Source organism: Lemur catta, chromosome 11 (assembly GCF_020740605.2).
Source record: "Lemur catta isolate mLemCat1 chromosome 11, mLemCat1.pri, whole genome shotgun sequence".
NCBI classification, from domain to species: domain Eukaryota; kingdom Metazoa; phylum Chordata; class Mammalia; order Primates; family Lemuridae; genus Lemur; species Lemur catta.
In genome coordinates this window covers 48,716,491-48,723,358 of record NC_059138.1, presented here as the reverse complement: position 1 = coordinate 48,723,358, position 6,868 = coordinate 48,716,491, and the positions used below count along the sequence as shown (strand labels likewise).

At 38.5% G+C, this 6,868-nt stretch overlaps 1 protein-coding gene across 1 annotated transcript in view; it reads left to right on the top strand.

Moving 5' to 3' along the window:
- The first annotated feature begins 2,584 nt into the window (after positions 1 to 2,584).
- ELAPOR2 (endosome-lysosome associated apoptosis and autophagy regulator family member 2) overlaps positions 2,585 to 6,868 on the top strand; it is a 72,116-nt gene continuing 67,832 nt past the window's right edge. The window contains exon 1 of the mRNA XM_045564548.1: positions 2,585 to 2,703. The gene's annotated coding sequence lies outside the window, so the exon portion shown is untranslated. The remainder of the gene's footprint in view (positions 2,704 to 6,868) is intronic.

The window sequence follows — 6,868 nt, the reverse complement described above, 5'->3', positions numbered from 1 at the left end:
TTTTTGTTTTTTATTATTTGTTACTAGCCCAAATGAAATGCCTATTAAATAATTGAAAATAAAACTCAATCTGGCTCAGGCTAAAATCTAAATCCCTGACCCCAAGTTCTGCCCTCTGCATGAAATAGGTTTGCATTTCAGTATTTTAAAATTACAAATAAACACATTAAAGCTTCCCACTGGAATCCTAAGAGTTTGGTAACAACAGTAGCTGTGGCCTTTAGATTTCTTGAGTAATCTAGAGGGGGCAGATAGGATAGAAGAATCTTAGGAAAATTAATTGGCATATGACATCCAACATTACAGCCAGATAACACAAACACAGTTCCTTTTTCCGTGTTCGTATCACATAATTGGCAACATGAATAACATAGAGGCAGTGGGAGAGGAGACTTTTCTGGAGCTTACCTGTTTTATTCAGAGGCTTTGCTTTATTTGAAATTCATATATGCCAGACTTCACAGCATCATTGTTTTGCTAGGAGATAAGAAATTACCTGAATTGTACATATGGAGTCCATATCTTCTCAGTGGGATATGGAAATAAGAGAGACATCCTACTACAAATAACAGGGAACAAGAGAAACAAGAAAGCCATTATGCAAATACATATCTGGTCAAAGCTATTCTACAGTGGGAGATTGTGGTAGGCCGAATAATGCTCCTTCCTACTCCCTCCCCAACCCCACCAAAAAAAGATTTCCAAATCCTAATCCCGAGAATTTGTAAATATTTTCTTACGTGACAAACAAGGACTTTGAAGAGATACGTTAAGAAAGTTGAGAAGGGGAGATAACCCTGGTGGGCCCTAAATGCGATCACAAGGGTAGAAGGCAGTGTGACCACAGAGGCAGAGATTGGAGTGATGCTGGCAGCCCCCAGAAGCTGGAAGTGGCAAGGGATGGGTTCTCTCCTAGAGCTTCCTGGGGGAGTGTGGCCTGGCAATACTTTGATTAGCCCCGTGACACTGCTGTTGGCCTTCTGGCCTTCAAAACTGTGAGAGAATTAATTTCTATTGTTTTAAATTGCTAAATTTGTGGTAATTTGTTACAGCTGCTGTAGGAAACAATACAGATTTTGGTACCTGGAAGGGAAGCGCTGCTGTAACAAATACCTAAAAGTGAGGGAGTTGGGGAAGGGGCATCGGCTGGAAGAACTTTGAGGTACATGATAGAAAAGCCTAGATTGCCTTGAACAGACGGTGGGTAGAAATATGGACTTGAAAGACTGCCAGTGAGGGCGCAGGAGGGAGTGAGCACGGTAGAAAATGTCTGTATTGTCATAGAGAATATGTAAATTGTCATAAGCAGAATGTTGTTAAAACTATTAAAAGAGATACTGGTGAAGGCTTTGAAGGGAAAGAGGAACACGTCATTGGAAATCAGAGGAAAGGCAATCCTTCTTATGGAGTGGCAGAGCTTAGCAGAATTGTGTCCTACGTGTGTGTGGAGAGCAAAAGTTGTAAGTGATCAACTTGGATATTTAACTGAGGAGGTTTCGAAGCAAAATGTTGAAGGTATGGCCTGGTTTCTTCTTGCTTCTTATGGTAAAATGTGAGAGCAAAAAGACAAATCGAGGGAAAAACTATTAAACAAAAAGAAAATAAGACTTGATGATATGGGAAATTCTAAGCTTATCCAGAGTGCAAAAGATGTTAAAATTAGGAGATTCATTGTTAGGGAAGTGTGCTGTGCAGAGAGAGAAGGTCAAGGGTAATGGCTCTTCCACTCCCAAGTTCCCCATGGTGATGTGACTTGATATTTCTATTCTTACCTGTCCCTGATGCATTAAGAGAGGCACAGCTGAATAGCAACATCCAAGGTATTGAAGTGAATACGTAGGGTATAAAACTAAAGATATTTTGGGATAGATTTGGAATTTCTTTCATTCTTAAAATGCTACAAAAACATTTTGTCCTGGTTCTTCTCAGTTCAAACGTCACATATGTGCTGTGACCAAGGGAGGTCACTGTGAGATTTTCAAAGCAACCGAAGGCTGGAGACAAGTGGGTTGGTTTCAATTTGGTAATTGTAACTAATGGTCTATTTTAATCGTCTGTGATTGATGGCGGCCTGCTGTGGTAGGTGTATATATTAAGCCTGGGAAAGCTGCTTAAAACTTTGTAGTCTTTTACTAGTATTTGATGATTAATTATTACACCTGTTAAGTTTTAAACAGCGTGAGAGAATGGTTCTCTTATTTCTTTCTTTGAAACACTTGGGACAGTGACAGCAGTCAGTTTCCTAGTGTTATTTTGCTGTTTCTCATAGTCATATCTGTGGGTTATTTAGAGCTTAAAAAGCCTGTGAAAGAGATAGGGAAGTGTGCTGTAGCCTTTTTGAGTGGATAAGAGGAGAAGACAATGGTCACAACCTGAGAGTGTGGACCGTCCTGTCCCATATCACCTCCTCTGTGCCTAACAGACCACATTTTTGATCATATGGAGTTGGGGTAGGGGAGGGATGAGAGTGAAAGAAAGGGTACAGTTTGGAAACAGGCTTGCAGGGGGTTGGGTTGATGAGAAAGCACAGTTGTCCCCTTAGAATTGGCTCTAACAAAGGCTTGTTTTGTGATTGTTTGCAGAAAGATTACCACTTTGAATATACGGAATGTGATAGCAGTGGCTCCAGGTGGAGAGTTGCCATTCCAAACTCTGCAGTGGACTGCTCTGGCCTGCCTGACCCAGTGAGAGGCAAAGAATGCAGTACGTTTTGTCTTTCTGACCATTTATTTTCCTGATTATACCATAAGCTGTTCAAATTAGCCCAAGATGTTAATTATAATGAATATGAGAGACCTTACAAAAATGAACTTGTGGCATCGATGTCTAGCAGAATAAATGCAGTCTTCCTCCACACTACACGCCCTTATGTCTGAAACCTGTAATGAGACACAGGCAATATTAAAGGATGTTATTATTATTTTAAAAAATCTGTTTATTCTCCCATTCAAATAAGAGGAGGGCAGAGTGGCAGAATTTCTCTTTAGTGGATTTCTTCTTATTTAAAAAAAAATTTTTAAATTAAAATTTTGGTAAAATGTACATAAAATTTACCATGTTAACCATTTTGAAGTATGCAGTTCAGTGGCATTAAGTGTATTTACACTGTTGTATTATCATCACCACTACCCATCCATAGAACTCTTTCATTTTGCAATGGATTTCTATTTTTTTAGCCATAGAAATAATAAGTTTTTTTAGTGTAACCTACAGAGAGATTGTAGAATTGCTGAATATCACATTCAACAGCTTGTCTTTTGGTGATTAAGCAGGTTTGGAGTGCATCATTATGAATTAATAGAGAAATTGTCATTAAATTTATCTTTGTTTATAAATTCTACTTTTTAAAAAAATAGTTTAATTTAGTGAGTCAGGGGTTCCTGCAGTGAAATAGTCTAGGGGTTACCTGGAGTTCAGAGCTGGAAGTAAAACTGGCAGAATTTATTTTGGTTTTCCTGCAGTCTTCCAAGTGGTATTCCTAAAAGCTTAGTTCTTCTGTTCCCAAATGAAAGACTAGGTAAGCAAATATCAAATGGATAACTAATTCCTTCCTATTCATGCAGAGAGCGTGCTTCTGTTACTAGCTGGAGTTTTAACATAACTGGTGGGTTTACTGAGAAAAGGAAGACTGTGATCGTCATATGAGGAAAGTTAGGGATAAACACCATTATTTTTTGGTGAATGATGTTAAATGAACACAGAACCTGAGAAACCCTGTGGGCAGGTGAAAGCTTCAGTCTAGCAATAGTCTTAAGAGACAACGGGGTCTGCATGGAAGAAGATGCCAGGCTGGGGTATGGGCAACCACTTGTGCAGAGAGCAGATTGGCTCTCAGGGAGGAATGTGGTTACTAGGGAAACAGAGCCTGAATATTTAATATTTAAATATTTACCACCACACCACCTATGTAATTTAGCCCATTGTAAATTTGCTTTAGTTACTTGCCTAGAAAAATCTGTAAATCATTTATCTATACTTACTTTTTACTTGTGGGCTAATTCCCTGGTTTCCTCATAAACAACCCTGTTCAGGTGGGTTACCTAACCATTGTGAATACTAACTGCATACCTGGGTGCTGTGGTGGTGCTAGGTAGCGCTGACTTTTGAGAGCTGACCGTCAGTTTAAAACGGGCCAGGGTGGAGTATTGTTGTACACCATGGAAATCAGCAAACACTGTAAATCAGGGCCTCCCTTCCTTTGGGAGCTGGATTTTAAATATTTGCCACATACCACTGATTAAATTTATTGGCCAAGGGGTCAAAAATCTGTTACAGAATTGATGCCTGCATAGGAATTGGTTTTAGTTGAATGTTGCCAGAGACATTTTTGCTCAGTATTTACTATGATGTTCCATAGATAAGGTTTTGAATCTGACACTCCAGCAAGAACTTTTCTAAAAACTGACTAATCAAGTCATAATTAGTTATTACTTATTTAAAAATTATAGTACATATGTAATGGCTGGGACATTTTTTATCTTTGTAATTTGTCTTAAATCTGAATTTCCAAGTATTCCTGTGTAATATATTTGCTCTGGAAGTTGTCAGTCTGGCCTTAGATCTGTGACATTTTCTTTGTTATGCTAAAGGAAAATTATTTTAAAAGTCATGAGTAAGTTGATGGATCTGTAGTAACTTAGAAGTAACTTAGAAGTATAGTTAATTTATAGCATTAAACATGTGTGTTGCTTACCACTTTACCAGTCATTAGAGGTTGGCTGCTAAAGGCAGTGTAATAATAACTGAATATTTCTTCAGTGGCTTAGATTTTTGACTGCTAATAATAATTATCATTTCTCAAATACTGATTATGTGCCAAACATTGTGCTTAGAGCTGTATGTCATTATCCCATTGTATCCCATTATCCCATTGTATGTTCACACCAACTCTCTCAGATAACCACTGATGAGAAAACTCAGACTTAAAGCAGTGAAGTAACTTACCTCAGGTCATACAGCCTAGATGAGGCTGATGTGGTATTTAAATACAGACACGTCTGATTCCAGAGCCTGTCTCTTCCCCACTGAGTTAACCTTCCACTTGAAGGTGGAGCCGGCAGGAGCTTCCAGGTCTCCATATGGGGAACATAAAGCTCTGTTGGTAGACCCGGCAGTTGGCTCATATAGAGAAAGAAATTGAAAAGTGGAATATGGCAACTTCAAGTAAGTGAAGAATATTTAGGACAGTGCTTATGTGGGACATGATTTCCTCAGATTCTAATGTCTCTAAATAAAATCAAACCCAGAATTTGGCCTTTGTTGAAATTGCTACAGATTCTTCAAAATGTAATTGGGTAGCTCTTTTATTATTTCTCAGAAAGAATCAGTGGAGGAGGACTTTCCCAAGGAAAGGGATTATAGGAATACTCATGAAGCAGTTGTGAATTTTTCTATTAAATTGACCTGAAAGCTATATTATATATTTGTTTTTTTAAAAATCATGTACTGGCTGCAAGACTTCTCTGAATGAAGTTAATGAGAAGTTAGGTGTCCATTTTTGTTCTATGAGAACCCTGGAGTATACATGTGAGCCTGAAACTTATAGGGCTCAGGAAATGGCACAGAGAGGCCTCTGGTTATTAATTGACACTGGTCCCCATTGTCCTCTTGTCCCCTTTCCTGTGGAGAACTCATCAGTCTTCTTTCTTGGTTAATGTAGCTAGTGGTCTGTCGATTTTGTTTATGTTTTCAAAGAACCAACTTTTCATTTTATTGATCCTTTGTATTTTTTTAATTTCTATTTTGTTTAGTTTTGCTTTGATCTTTGTTATTTTTTGTCTTCTGTTAGCTTTGGGTTTGGTTTGTTCTTGTGTTTCTAGTGCCCTGAGGTGTGAAATTAGGTTGTTAGTGTGTGATCTTTCTGTCTTATTGATGTAGGTATTCAGTGCTATGAGCTTCCCTCTTAGCGCTGCTTTTTCTGTATCCTAGAGATTTTGGTAGCTTGTGTTGCCATTGTCATTCCATTAAAAATATTTTATTTCCATCTTGATTTTGTCATTGACCCAAAGATTGTCCAGTAGCAGGTTGTTTAACTTCCACGTATTTGTATAGTTTTGAGAGTTCCTATTGGAATTAATTTCTATTCCACTGTGGTCTGAGAAGATACATGGTATGATTTCAGTTTTTTAAGATTTGCTGAGACATGTTTTGTGGCCTAACATAAGTCTGTTTTGGAAAATGTTCTGTGTGCTGATGAGAAGAATGTATATTTTTCAGTTTTTGGGTAGAATGTTCTGTAAATGTCTATTGGTCCTTTGGTTCTAGAGTCCCTTTGAAGTCCATCCAGTGTTTCTTTGTTTTGTGCCTTGAGGATCAGTCTAGTTCTGTTAGTGTAGTGTTGAAGTCCCCAGCTATTATGATGTTGTTGTTTATTTCATTTCTTAAGTCTAGCAGTATTTGTTTTATGAACCTGGGTGCTTCAATGTTGAATGTATATATATTTAGGATTCTTACATCTTGTTGAATTGATCCTTTTATCATTATATCATGGCCATATTTGTCTTTTTTCACTGTTGTTGATTTAAAGTTTGTTTTCTATATGATATAAGAATAGCTACTCCTGGGCTGGGTGTGGTGGCTCACGCCTATAATCCTAGCACTCTGGGAGGCCGAGGCGGGAGGATCGTTTGAGCTCGGGAGTTCAAGAGCAACCTGAGCAAGAGCTAGACCCCATCTCTACTAAAAATAGAAAGAAATTATATGGACAGCTAAAAATATTATAGAAAAAATTAGCCGGGCATGGTGGCGCATGCCTGTAGTCCCAGCTACTCGGGAGGCTGAGGCAGGAGGATTGCTTGAGCCCAGGAGTTTGAGGTTGCTGTGAGCTAGGCTGACGCCACAGCACTCACTCTAGTCTGGGGAACAGAGT